Source organism: Phoca vitulina, unplaced genomic scaffold (genome assembly GCF_004348235.1).
Source record: "Phoca vitulina isolate PV1807 unplaced genomic scaffold, GSC_HSeal_1.0 scaffold16, whole genome shotgun sequence".
Classification (NCBI taxonomy): domain Eukaryota; kingdom Metazoa; phylum Chordata; class Mammalia; order Carnivora; family Phocidae; genus Phoca; species Phoca vitulina.
The window spans coordinates 16126984-16142788 of record NW_022589719.1 but is presented as its reverse complement, the minus strand read 5'-3'; positions in this window follow the sequence as shown (position 1 = coordinate 16142788).

The following is a 15805-nucleotide window of genomic DNA, read 5'->3' as shown; positions in this document are numbered from 1 at the left end:
TTTCTTTTCTTTTCTTTTTGACTTGATTGTGGAAAATCTCAAACATATAAAAGAGCAAAGAGAATAGTATATTGAAACACGTGTCCTCATTATTCAGCTTTAAAATTTATCAGCTCATTGGGGCGCCTGGGTGGCTCAGTTGGTTAAGCGACTGCCTTCAGCTCGGGTCATGATCCCGGAGTCCCGGGATCGAGTCCCACATCGGGCTCCCTGCTCAGCGGGGAGTCTGCTTCTCCCTCTAACCCTACCCCCTCTTGCGCTCTCTCTCACTCTCTCTCTCTCTCTCAAATAAATAAATTTAAAAAAAAAAATTTATCAGCTCATGGCTACTTTTTATGTCTTCTTTACTCCCACTCATGAGAGGAAGCATATGATGTGTTTCAATTGATTGCAATTATTATCCCAATTGATGTTGAAATGGTCCCAATTTTGGTTAGTGGGAGACTATTCAATTAGCTGATGAATCCTTTTATTATCTGAATTTTATTCTGCCAACTGCATCTTTAGGTTCATTTATTTCATTACTTTTGATTTTAGTGAGTTTTAATGTAAGTTAATTTTATAATGAGGTACAAATTTCACAGCATTCTGAAGTAGATTACAAAAAGGAAGATATAGTAAAAAAAAAAAAACCTGTATCCCAGTTCCCCCTGTCCTATTTTTGTTTTCCGATTGGGTAATAATTTTTATATTGCAAGGCTTACCTGTCCATTAAAAATATATAAATACACAGATGTATTCATTTCTTCCATACTTGGATGAAAACATAGGTTAGCACACACACTCTCTTCTCTTTGCTTTATTTAACAAGAGTTCCTGGTAATCATTCTGTAGAAATACAGAGATGGCCCTCATTCCTTTTGTTATAGCTGCATGGAACTTCATTGTGCGGATGAGCTATTTTTTATTCAACAATGTCCTTATGGATATATATTTGGTTTATTTTTAGACTTTTACAATTACAAATAGTTTTGAAATTAATGGTGTTGTTCATAAATCTTTGCATATTTTTGCCACTATGAGACGTTCTTTCTTACCCATATAGTCATGGGAACAAATGGAAGAACTCTAGTGCCTAACTCTTTGAAAAAATAATCTTTTCTGAAGAAGGTCATTATGTGAGAACCTCAGTTTAGGCAGCATGTGGGAATATGATCACTCATTTCATTGTTACACATGCACCACACTTACACATAAAAATATAAAGGCCCTGGGTGACTTCTAACACTTTCAACATTACTTGATCTCTCTCCTCAGTAACAAAGCTAGGATGTCATACCAGAAGACAGTCACTATCCCTCTTTGCAGGGAAGCTCCAGGACCACATCACGGTTCTGTTACTTCCTAGCAGGGCAATGCACAGTTAAGGAAGCAATCTCTTATCACCACCTCCACCTCTCTCTAAATCATCACCAAAAGGAGAGAGCGTCAGCCTCTGTTGTTCAATCCCAGATCCTGACTGGGCCCTGTTTGCTTGAGCATAGGGTCACTGCACTTTCAAAGATCCCATACACAAAGGAGGCTCTCTGCATCTTCCTCCAGTGCTCATCTCCACTGGCCTGTGGCAGGGAAGTAAGCACGTTCAGCAGACAGTGTTTCTTTTTCTCCTTATCTTTCTCTGTCTCTCTGTACCATCTCTCTACTGCTGTTTCCCTCCATAGATCGAAGGGCCACATTTATCCCCATGGGGAAGGAAGCCTCTTTCTTCTGCCACTTGGCAGAGCATGTGGCCCTGGGGACAAATGTGACCTCATTTATACTGCACTTCTCTGCATACCCTCCTACGTTAGCAGATGCCATGAATTGCTCTTTTATCTGCAGATTTTTAGGGCTAAATAGCTGAAGAAACACGGTTGTTCTACATGGTCTTATAAAACTTACCAGATTTATCTGTATTGTATGGCTAGGGGCCCAAATCTATGCGGTGATGTATCACTTTATAGTTTTGTGCCACTAATCATTGTGTTGATCTTCCTCACAAATCTAAATGCATTTATTTCTCATGCTTTGGTAGTAGAAACACTTGCACAAAGAGCAGAGATCATAGGAGAATTCAATGTTTAACTATTTGAATAGTACCCCTACTGCTTTTACTATCCACTGCAAAATGACAAGCAAAGAATTTGAGTATTAGATACAGGAGAGTCTCTCTTCCAATCAGCAAAGAACAAATGATTGATGTCTATTATGTGATTCAATTCCACAGCAAAGTATGGCTTGTCAATAATAAATATAAGGGAGACGTAAGTTCATTTTACAGGAGAAGGTTGAAATGTCTACTTGGCATTTGAGTTATAAATTAGCCTCCTTTTACCTCCAGCTGTATAACATATTCTTAAAATCTTATAATTCAGAACAGAAATATATCCTAGAGGATCAACTAATATTTCATAATGATTGATTGATAACTAACAAAAAAGTATTCACAGGGCTGTGAAAATTTGTGACTTTATAATTCCTACCGCATTGAAATGTCTTCATATTAAAATAAAATGTGCTATTTTTTATAATGGCATCCTAGAAAAAGTGTATCAACATCAGTCATCAGTTATGTGTTATGAGTAACAAACTCATACAAGTAAAAAAGTAAAAAAGAAAAAAGAAAGAAAGAAAGAAAAAGAATCATGCCTAGAATCCCTGACCTAGATATGAGAGTTTGCTTAGCCTATGGTTCCAAAAAAAGGGAGGGGGTAAAAAAAAAAAAAAAAAAAAAAAACAGAATAGCATTAACCACATTATAAGACACAGACTTAAAAATCATTGAAATTCTGGGCACGTCTGGGTGGCTCAATCAGTTAAGTGTCTGCCTTTGGCTCAGGTCATAATCTCATGGCCCTGGGATCCATCCCCACATTGGGCTCCCTAATCAGTGGGGGAGTCTGCTTCTCCGTCTCCCTCTGCCCCTCCTCCCCCTGCTCGTGCGCAAGCTCTCTCTCTCTCTCTCTAATAAAATCTTTTTAAAAAATCATTGAAATTCTGTAAAACCCAGTTTATTCACCTATTAAATGAGAGGGAATACCTTCCTCAAAGTTTAAAATATTAATAAAATGAGTTGATAAATGTGGAAGTCCCAAAGCAAAGGCCAGTTATCTACCCAGCTTCCCAAAGAACCTTAATCACCTACCCCAGCACAGTAAAGAAGAAGAAAGTGTGTGAAGACCCAGGTCCTGGTCATGTCAACTGAAGCAGTGACCTGACCTGCTACATTGTTTTCTCAGTTGTAGACCAAAGGCATTGGTGTCTGCCCCTCCCACCCTACAGAGCTCATGTGGGGCATTTCACTATAGGAAAGGACCTTGGTGCTCACTTGGGCCCAAGGAGGCAGAGTGGTACCCACGGTTTCATGGCATTATGAGTCACCAGGCTAGGAGAAGACCCAGGCCCCCTGACCCCTGGCCCAGGGCTCTTTTGCACCAGCTCACACTGTAGCTTTACATGAAAGTGTTACTGTTATCCTGCCAATGTGAGGGAGTTAAGTGGATATTGAGCACCTGCAGGCTTGGAGCAGGAAAATGTAGATTTTGAGATCCTTATTTGTGGAGGGTGTGCCAGAAATGGATGGGAGTTTAATGAAATAGATATTGGATTATAAAAAAAAAAAAAAAGAAAGAAAAGAAGAAGAAGAAGAAGAAGAAGAACCACCAAACTTCCTTGGGCTTCTAATGTTTTATGAGCAATCTTATCATAGAAAAAAAGTCTGGCAAATGTAGTTTCCTACTACTGAAATGATAGCTTCTTCTAATTCCCCTGCAGTCTTGGTTATAGGACTATTGGTATAAGAAAAACAGAGATCTTTGGATTGAAAAGTAAGAAAAATCTGGGTTAAAAAGAAGTGATCAGCCATTGGCTATTCACCTTGAATGACACATCAGCTCAAGGGAAAAGCAGCAAGAAAACCTTTGTACCACCACCTTGCTTACTTTATGCTTATACTTTCATGTAATAATAGCTAAGATTCCCTTCTTGTGACAAGCACAATGACAATAATAATATTTAACTGAGCACCTACTGTGCTGCATCCGTGTATCAATATTACCACTGAATATGGCACTGCCTACCAGGCTCACTGTCTTTTTCAATCTTTCTCTCCAATGTCCTTTAGGTAGTCAAATTTTATACTATATCATATATAACTCTAATCTGTCCATCCTTTTAGTAGACAGGCAAAGTATGGTCACCTCATCCAAATGCAGCCAACTCATAAACTCTACACCTAATCCATAACACTTCTAGAAGATAGAAAGCTATGCCAACCAGATTCCCTCTTTTGTAAAACTGAGCTTAGAAATAGCATGAGAATGAGGCAAGTGGCAGGAGAATCAAAGCTGGAAAGCCATCCTGAGGGATGACGCTAGAGCAGACCTGATCATGTTTCGATGTAAGTGTTGAGTGAGCAGAAATAAGTACACAAAAGCTGTGAGAAAAAGACTTAGACTACATGGTGAGGACATTAATTAGCAAACAGATAGAAGTTGAAGCATATAGGTATATTAAGACACAGCAGTCAACAAAATGATAGATTATCAGTAAGGACTCTCATTTGCAAGTGACACAAACTCTATTTAAATTGGCTCACACAATGCAGAAGCCCACAGGGGAATTCTAACTTAGAGCTGAATCCAGGCACCAAAATGCTTGTATCAGAGAGTGGTACTGTACTTCTGCTTCCCGACATATTGGCTTCACATTCTCAGTCTGGTTCTACTCTCATGGTGGTCCACAGCGGCTTTGGTTTAATGGCCTCATGGACCCAGTTTAGGTGGAAAGGGGAATTGAACTTTCTGAGAATTCTAACAGAAGTCCCAAAGTCTGTGGTGCTCTGACTGGCCACATCTGGGTCAAGCACTACTCTCCTTAGAGTCTGCATAAACCAGAACCAATGAAAATAACTGAGATTTTAGAGACGCCATTAGCCAAGAAAGAACAAGATGACATTACCAAAGTAAGGTTGAATGGATGCTGAGAAGGCTAGTATTATAGGCAGAGGTGGCCTATAACCTTGAATCACTTGTAGCTATAGTTTTTAGAGGTTATGAAAACCATTGTTAAACCAGTAATGGTAATTTTTAAAATTATTACCCATACTTATATTTAAGGAGACATATCTATGTATCATTATCATTCAATTAATCTACAAATATTAGTTGAACAATTATCATTTGCCTAATACTGATTCAAGCTCTGAGAATACAGTAGCAAACACCAGGAGAGAAATATATGTAATAAGCATGTAAATAAATAAATAAGAAAGTTATGAAGAGAATTAAAATATGGTGAAGGGATAACATGACCAGGTGGTGACATTTTTACAGGGAAAATTTCTCTGAAAATTTGATATTAAACCTGAAACTTGTCAAAAAGGATGCATCCAGCTCATTGCAGGCAGATGGAAAAAGTATGGTACCCTTCATATATTTTATGTAACTATTCTATGGCATTTAACAACTGGGCAACTTAAATGAAAAGGTACTTCTAGATAAACTATACCTACTACATCATAAACCAAATTTTGATCCAATAACTTATTTAATATCTTTCTGATCCACCAGAAACTAAGCTCCATATTGGCAAGGACTTTTGTTTTATTGCTCAGTCGTGTATCCCCATGTCTAAGTCTTGGTAGGAACTCAGTAGATGTTCAAAGAATGAAAGGCTGAATTCAAAATAATTGATCATATTGAAAATCTACTCATCTGACCTTTTGCAAAACAAATAATTCAATTCCCTTTTTAATTCCAAAAGCCATATGTAATCAATGTTGTAAAAGATTAACAAAGATATCATTAGAAGTGTTTTAGAATTGTTCAAAAGCCTCATGTTTGGGAAATCTTCCAGAGCTTGGTAAAAAAAAAAAATAAAAAAGATCAGTCTTCCTTCATAATAGATCAGTATTCCTGACATATCTAATGACAGTAACTAAATTTTTCTGGACTCAGAATTGTGCAAGTAAACAAATGTAACTTTCTGGTTCCATCAGCACAATTTAGATACCAAATACACAAATGTGTTGATGTAGAAGCCTCAGATGTTTCTGGCATTCCATTTTAGTTACTGATTATAATTTTGTTATTTTAGCCTCTTCCTTACTATTGCTATGTTGCCATGATTAGAAACAACTACTGCTTAAGGGGGAAGATGATTATGTAGTTCATCGAGGATTTTCCCTCCTTGAAATAAATGTTGCTTATTCTGGTTATATGGAAATTAACTTGAAATACAGAAGAGGAATAACTGATGGAGTTCAGACACATGACAACAAAGATTGAAGGGGATCAGGTCCATAAAGGCAAATGCTTGACCCTATATCAAGGGCTGTATAAAAGCCCTAAGAAACAGACTTAACAATGATGCAAGGGGCACCTGGATGGCTCAGTCAGTTAAGCATCTGACTCCTGGTTTCGGCTCAGGTGATGATCTCAGGGTCGTGAGATCAAGCCCCATGTTGTGCTCTGTGCTCAGCAGGGAGTCTACTTGAGGTTCTCTCTCTCCCTCTCCCTCTGCCCCGCCCCCTGCTCATGCTCTCTCTCAAATAAATAAATAAATCTTAAAAAAAAAGAATGATACAAAAAGTCATCCAGGTTATTTGCTTAGAGAGCACCTTTGGCTGAGCACTAAGAGGGATGTGAGCAGAAACAATATAGTATAAAGAAGATTAAATGGGGACTTGACCTTATTTTACACTGTAAGCATGGGAAGAGGAGCTTTTGATTACAGGACAAATTAATACATCAATATTTAGGTGTGAGAAGACAAGAAAGCATGAGTGCGAGAATATATGCTGTGTGCACATGTTCGCACCCACAAGTACTTCCCAAGAGACACAAAGAATGATGCGAAAGAAAACAATATCCCTTGTAGCTACACCTCTACATGGAAGGCAAGAGAGAACGCTGAGGTCTGTGGCAGGTTACTCATGATGTGACAGCAGTGTTTCATGCTCTCAGATGGGTGACAGCCATGCTGTCATTTGGCGCAAGGCTAAAGCTGTATGTTATGTTCCTGTACCTTAGGGAGTGGGACGGACTGTAACAACTAGTTGCAGTGGAAAGTTTCTTCCAGTAAACACCCTCCAGAGTAGAGCCTTATAAAAAAGCAAATGACCACAGGAACCAGGTGTTGAACAGAAAACTGTAGAAGTGGGTGCAGTGCATGAACAGAGTGAGTGGGGAAATGTGTAGCAAGCTGGGAAGCACAGAACTGGAATAAAGGAGGAGGCAACAATTGACCTCTGTCTGATCCTTAGTCTTGGTGGAATGCTACTTCACTGTTACTCAATTCCTACCCCGAAGACTCAGTGAGATAAAGCGTGTGAAGTCCTGGCGTGATACTAATGCACTGCAACTACAAAGTAAATTATTATATTTATTACTTGATAGGGTTGTAGATATATATTTAAAAATTGTTAGCACTGGCTTCTGCTCTCTTTGGACTATGGTTGTTCTGACTCACAAGTCCAAAATTAACAAAGCAGCACTTATGGTAGTTTTTACAGAAGCAAAATGAGTTCCATAGCATCAGATCTATCTATGACATTGTTCAGACTGACAGCAGTCTGTCTGCTTATGTCTAAATGCGAGAATGTACACCCTTACTTGTGCTAGAACGTCTGCGTATATAGAACACAGCTTTTAGCTTAACCAAAAAGCATACAATTCCATAATAGCAGTTATACCAGTAGTCGAATGAAGCTCATTTGAGACTAGATTCCAAATCTTAGCCAGGGTGCTTGTTTTCAGCTCAACCCAACATGTATTTGTTGAGGTCTTGCTCTATGAGGTCTGAGCCTCCTTTTTGAGGCTACCAGATACGTTATGCATTTCAGGTGTCTTACAACTTAATAAGAGGAAATACAACAATTAAACAAATAACTCTAGCTTTAATCAGCTCTCTGTCTTATAAAGAAAGACTCTCCTCTTCAGCTAGGAAGAGTCAGAAGAGTCAGAAGAGTCACAACTCAATGACCATGCAAAAGAACTAGGATGGGAGAATCTCCCCACCTTCTTTAATACCAGTGTCCTATTGGTAACTTTAAAACTGCTCTTTTCCCTAGTAACTTCCCTCTCATAATTTTTTTTTTTTTATGTTAGATTCCATGGTCTCTGAAAGTAAAAACAGAGTTCCATTTATTGTTGGTTTTTGTCCTGGGTACTCCGGAAAAGACAATTAATATTAGAGATTGTAAATGGTTCATGGAAGAGGTCAATATGATCAGGTAGGATCAGGTAACAAGCCAGTATTTTTCCACCTCTGCCTTCAATTGTACTTTGTCCGATACCCTTTGCTCTTTACTAGACAATAACTTGGATGGGGTTGTTAGTCTTCTAGTGACAAAAGTGCTAGGGTTCTCAGGCATTATAATTCTTTTATTTTCAATTAGTAAAATAAAATTATTTTTACTCTCTCATTCAGTTCCAAGCTTTTCCCTACTCCCTAAGCTCATGTCTGACCAAAGCTGGGAAGGTGGGTATGGTCCATTCCTTCTCTCTCCTTTATGCAACTTCCTTTTGTCCTAATAGCACTTCCAATTTGGGGGCAGGAAAAGAGACTAAAGGTTTTATTTAATTAGCAAAATTTTCTCAAATTACCACCTGCTCATTACAGGTCTTTCTTTTTTTTTTAAAGACTTTATTTATTTGACAGAGAGAGACACAGCGGGAGAGGGAACCCAAGCAGGGGGAGTGGGAGAGGGAGAAGCAGGCTTCCCGCCGAGCAGGGAGCCCGATGCGGGGTTCGATCCCAGGACCCTGCGATCATGACCTGAGCCAAAGGCAGATGCTTAACAACTGAGCCACCCAGGCGCCCCTCATTACAGGTCTTTCATAGCTATCACATACCCTCTGTCATGCCAAATAAGTCACTTTGAAGCATTCTTCTGGGACCTTCCCCACTGGAAAGTATGTTCTTTGCACCACTCAACTGACCTGGTCAATAAAAATCCCCACACATTTCTTACAACTTCTCCTTGGGTGCTGCCTCCCACTGTGGCCCTCAGTGAACACAGCCAGGAGCTATCTTGTGTGGGGTCCTCTCCAGATGACTCAGGCTCAGCTACTTTTTTGTCATGCCCACTTTGGCAATGGGGATATGGCCCTACCAATTAGTACAAGGGTAGCCTTTCTCCAACTCCTGCCATCAGAGGCTCTCCAGACAGACCCCCTCCACCAAGACAGGGTAGAGGCACACACTAACCAGCATCTTTGACCCAAATTTATATTCACATCAAACTGTATCAAGAACTATTACAAATCTGTGTTCAGGAAACAACACTGTGGAGTCTTTGAGATCCTGTATTTCAGAACATTTATAGTACAGTGTGTAAGTCTCCTCTTGTGAAAAGCCCCCTCCCAATCTCTGTAAGGAGTTCTTTTGCTGTCCTTTTCCCTGCCTCAGAGATGGGGAGTATGTTCATCTCCTGCCTCATGGGGAAAGGCCCTTAGTTAAAGTTTTGGCTTTAACTAAGCCAATAGTTAAACACGGCTATTTAGCACAGCCATAGTGTGTTTCATTCCTATGAATTCACTTCAAATAAATTTCACATTCCATGAATATCCAACCTTTCCCATGGGCTGTTGTGGTAACTGCTAGCACAATAGGACTAAGTCTTAAGAAATCCTGAAAAGATGCATGCCTTATTTCTCTTTAGAAAGGCAGTACCTCAGACTAGTTTCCTCAAAGCACACAGTGAGACAAGTGATATGTTAAAGAGAAAGTAGGGAACAGCATAACAAGGAAACAGAAGCCAAACAAGGTAGCCATTTCAAGCAATGCCCCTGCAACACAGATGTCGCTTGATCCTATAATGACCGATGGGGAACTGGAGTGCAAGCTGTTATAGATACCCCATCCAATGCTGTACTACCAGAGTGGTTAGTCACTGGAGAAGTCTACAGAAGGAAGGACAAAATATCCAGGCATCTCTAGCTCTCTGTTTACTATGGATTTTAGGAGATCTAGTCAAAGTACCAACAACCTTTTTGGATACAATCCTGGAAGATAAAATAGCACAAAATCCTTTCTTTAGTTCTACTCGTAATTTGATTTGTATATAACAATACATAGACATAGAAGGGATGAAATAAAAAAAAAAAAGATGATTTACAATATATTGTAATATTGGGAATATAGTATAGATACTCTATTGTAATATTAGCAATTCTAAACGCTTTCCACAGAAATTTTGCTCTGTCCTTAAGGCTAAATAGGGACACCACGTTGAAAGAACATTCTCATAATGTCCCCTATGATTCTGATACCCAAAATCTACATAATTCAAAGATCTAATCAGTTAGAGCTACTAGAAGGAGAATCTTAGTATTAATATTACATTGAACAAATTCTGGATACATCATAATGTGTGGTTTTGAAGGGGCAAAGAGCCTAGGAGAAATCATAGCTGGTTGATCAGACACGAAAATTTTTTATTGCTGAGCCATGCAAAATGTGTAGAGAAGATGCTGAGGAGAATAATGCAAATGGAGATATCAGCCTGAACAAAGATAGGAAAAGAAGAGTGAGGGGCGCCAGGGTGGCTCAGTTGGTTAAGCTACTGCCTTTGGCTCAGATTATGATTACAGGGTCCTGGGATCGAGCCCCACATCTGACTTCTTGCTCAGCAGGAAGCCTGCTTCTCCCTCTCCCTCTACCTGCCACTCCACCTGCTTATGCTCTCTCTCTCTGTCAAATAAATAAATAAATAAAAATTCTTTAAAAAAAAAAAGAAAGAAAAGAAGAGGGAGTAGTTGTTGTTGGGGGGAAGAGAGGCAGAAAGAGAAAAAAACTGGAAAGGTAGGTCTGAGTAGTTTTTAAAGTATAAGTTCATTTCTGCAGCCAACTGGAGGTTGCTGACCAGGGAAAGAACAATAGGTCATTATATGTATTTGATTTAGACAGTAGATTCAACTGTCTGACATATCTAGACATTGTTAGGGATCAAAGTTAAACTTTCAAAATTAAAGTTTATCAAAGTTAAAACAATGATGCTATACACATATGAATAATGCCCATCCCATATCCAATTTGATCATATAAAGCAGTGACTCAGAGATCAAGGGAATAGTATCTGATTTCTAGAGTTGGGATTGTAACGTCTACAGTGGAAGAAAAGACAATATTATATATTAAGACTAATTTAAAGTAAGTTAATTTGGTAAAATAAGTTATAAAATTAAGACATTAACACTGATAGGAAATCAAACTTACATGCTACAGCAGTGCATATCCAAGTTCAAAATACCCTTCAAAGAAAGGAGAGCAAAGAAATATGTGAGAGTGTAAAGGGTACTAAATTAGGACTCTGGCAATTTTGTCTCTGCTGTTAACTACCTATATGACCACTTCTCGGTCCTCTAATTTCCCTCTCTGCAAAATGAAGATGTAGAATGTACTAATATTCAAGTCCTTTGTAGCACTATCATTCTGTGTGGAGAAGTTTTTTACATGGTGGAAAGATCAATGGGAAGGAGTATACTTCTTGTAATCTTCGGACTAATTAGAGGTAACTTAACAGCACAAAAATATGTGGCTTGTTAATGATCGCAAGACTGGAAACCATGCAGTCCATTATTTTTTTTTATTTTTCATCTTTTTTGAAAAGTGTTTAATTCTCTTCTTGAGAACTCATATGAGAATAATTTATATTAAGATGTTGTCGTCACAGTTAATGGACCTAATGAAGTATAACCAGGCTCCAGATTTCACTTTTGACACGGAAAATTGATCTTACAAAATGGTTCAACATATGAGTAACATATGTTTAGAAGTCATTCCTTTACCCCATTTTGTATGTTTATACTGCCCACAATTTGAAAGCCCTTGATGATGATCTTGCCTATTTATTTTTAATATAGAGGCTTCATAACATTCCCATCTTTTAGCCTAAATAGCACATCACTAATTTTCTCAAGGCAACAGGCAAAAATGATCGATAGCATTTTACTTTTCTGGAGGAAGCACAGAGGGTGCTTCACAGTTTCTCTTGTAATTAATTGAGACTCCCACAAGAACATATGTTTGTGTGGCATTGCAATGGGAAAGTGTTAAAGGAAATAGATTCATTTCCGCTTATAGCCAATGATATGTGAATGAAAGCAGAATCACCACTACAATGTTGAGCAAAACAAAATCAGAAAATGACTCTATTTCAAATTCAGTCTGTTTGGCAACCTCTAATTCATAATTAGCTGGTGTTTCAGGGAAGATTAATTAGATGGTCTTAACCATGCAATCACAGGTAAAAATTTTTTTTTCTTCAGCATTCTAAGCAAGTGGAGCTCACCATACATGCTAATTACTTTTGGATCCACCAGATGCAATTCCTATATAAAAGGTGGAACTTGTATTTACTAAGTATTAGTATTGAATAAGCATATATACCTCTGACCAAAGAAGCAAGCTATGGTGCAGATAGCAGGATTTTGAAGTCAAGCCTGTGTTTGACTCTTTGAATCCTGGTTTCACCACTTAATATGGACTTCTGCCTCATCCGTAAGAATAGTTGTTATATTGATTGAAGAGGCAATCTATTAATTTGTCCTCCAGCTATGTAACATGGGAGTAGACACTCAATGGCTCTTCACCATTCACAAAACACATCACGCTACCTTATGCTTTGACTATTCTATTTCCTCTACCTGACGTGATAGTTAACATTCTTCTCCAGCTGTTTAATTCCATCTGGTTCTTCAAGATCAAGATCAGCGATCTGCAAAGTATGGCCAGTGAGCCAAATCTATCCCACCCCACCCCACCCCAGCCCTAGTTTTGTCAACACAGTTTTACTGGAACTCAGTCATGCCCATTTGTTTTTGTATTGTTGAAAGCTGTTTGACCCCCATAAAGCAGAGTTGAGTACTTGAGACCAAAACCACATGACCCACAAAGACTAAAATATTTTTACTATCTGACTCTTTACAGAAAATGTTTGCCAACCCTTGATAGAGGGAAAGTCTCATCTTCTCTATGCTGCCTTTCTTGCGTACAACAAGCTTGTTTCAATATTCCCTGTAGTTTAACTTAATGTTAACATGAACACAGGAAAGTAGAGATTCCATTTTAGTTCTCCTTTTTTGTTGTTGTTTTTTCTTTCCCTCTGATTAACATAGTATCTGACGCTCAAATATTTTTTGGTTTGGATTTAAAAATAAATTACTGAATATAAAATCTCCTAAAATTAATATATAGAGTGGTGTCATTCCAGTTAGAATATAAATTACATTTTTTAAGTTTTTTGTTTATGGAAAAGTACACACACGTACTCCACAATTTGGAAAAAGTTCAGGGAGCTAATATATATATGTTGATGTCTCAGAATAAGAAGGTGCACCTCTGATCATGGCAGAAGGGCTCTAACAAGTCCTTTTAATTGAAAACTCCAATGAGTTTCATGAATTATGTGACCTATTCCAGGTTTGTTACATAACTATGTGTGAGTATACTCATGTATGGCTTTTACAACACAGAGAATTATTTATTGAGTTGGCCTCAAATCTGATTCAGAGCCAATTTTTTCCCGACTATAATACTCCCTACCCCATGCTTTCTGGTCTCTTAACTTTAATCTCTCCTGATACAAAGTGTCACTATTCTAAATATGACTGATTATTAACTCTGTTACTCTGAATATATGCCATGTCTATTTTAATTGTTCCTAATCTGTATGATTTTTATCTTTGAAAAGAATATATGTGAAATAAAATCTAGGGTTATAAAACTGACATTATTTATTCTCATGCAAAACATCTATTTGCCTTATAATAGAATATCCTGCATATTGTTAATTACAAATGCTCATTTAGCATTTGTATGCTGTATGAAAGATGAAAACATTACCTGGTTTAATTACTAGCTATATTGTTACCGGTATTAGTTAAATAACCACAGCATGATATGCCTAAGAGATTTTCCCAAATTGATTTTGCAGTCAGATTTTTATTTTCTCTTCTTTACTTCTTTTGATCAAATAATGCCAAGGTCAGGAAGTATTTTGTAGACAATTAGGGGTTCCTTGTAGTTTTAATTTTACTTGTATTTCTAAGGGCATAATGACTTCACTCTTTCTAGGCCTAAAAATAGTGGCCACCACTGTGTTTTTTATCTTTTAAGGATTTGCAAACTTATTTCAAGTTTGCCCTTTTACATATCCGGATAAATCAGGCCACCATTACTGGTTCTTGGGGGGTTTTGTTTGTTTGTTTGTTTGTTTGCCTCGAATATCTGCTACAAGAGGTTTATATCCATGATTACCCGGCTTTGGTACACTTGCTATGGTTTGTGTGCCTTCCTCGATAAAATATTGCTGTCCCAAGATTCCTGGAGCATCAAACTAATACCATCTTTTACTAATGCTTCAGGACCACAACAGAAATGAATCATGGATATCCCAAACTTCATTGCCATAGAAATGGGGATTATAATCTAGATTATCTATCATTCAAGCACTGAGAATAACAGCACTCAGAACAGAGAATCTGTGCAGTTACTGAGGCCCTAGAAAGCCACTATCCTGATGTTCACTGCTTTATTATTAGCACCTGTTTATAATGCAGTCACATGGGGGCTATCTGGACTATTCCCAAGAGCTGTGAACTAGTAACCAATAAAATATATATGTATAGTTATATAATTAAAAACTCTTAAGAAAGAGGGGAGGTCATTATGTTAGAGATAATAGTAATGTGTATGTGTGTTTGTATGTATTGATTGATTGATTGGCATTATTCAATCAATAATTCAATTCAATTCTCATTTTCTTCTCATAAAACATTTCACATTTGAGGAATTACCTTTCCGTCGCTGTGCTTTCTGTTTTTTAAATCTACCAAAGTATCCTACTTTTACCTAGCCAAGAGGAGAGCATATGGCCCAAGCCAGTTTAATTATAGTCTCTATCTTTCTCTCGAGTTTGTAAACTCAAACACTGAAGTTTAGAGACAAATGTTAAAAAAAAAAAATCCCAGGGCTGAGTTATCCTCTGAAGAGACAGCTGTTAAGCTCATGCACCTGGATCACTGGGTCTACCCAAAGGTAGCACCCTACTGTTTTATTTCAACTCTGTGAGCCATATCATATGCTTCCAATGAATTTCCTTTTTGACATACAGATCCAGAGTAAATTTCTTTCTCTTGAAAACAGTGTACCTAACTTAGTTGTTCTTAAACTTCTCTAGAGATTAAAATTGCCTGGAGGGTTTTAAAACTCCCATTCCCCAAGCTTCTCCTCAGAACAATTATAAAAGAATCTCTGAGGGAATATACTCAGTATCGAATTTTACAAGCTCCCCTGATGATCCTAATCTGTACCAGGGTGGAGAACCACTGGCCAAATTTATACAAAGAGCTACTGTTTTAGCATCCTTGCTGAGTACCAACCATGTCTTCTCATTATTGCCTTATAATAACTTTAGGAGGTAAATATTCTCATTTATGATGGGAAAATTGGATCTTACAAATGTTAAATAAATTATCAGAGGTCACAGAGACTAAGGAAAAAGATGTAATTCATATCTTGATTTGGATTATATTACTTCCAACCACCACTTTGACCAAAAACTTAAGAAAATGGGGTTAATCAATTCACAGCTGAATTTAAAGTCAGTGGTTTCTAATACTCTAATAGAAACAAAAGTTGTTTTAAAAAAAAATCCTATCTGAAAAATGAATTTCCATTGATAAAATGATAGTTGAAGCAGAGGATAATCTGCACTGTGCCCTTGTTCCTTGTCCCCTTCTCATACAGGCTGAGGACCTCAGGGTCCACACAGATCATACCAGGAATGCCTCTCATCTAAGCAGCTTATAAAGAAAGGGGG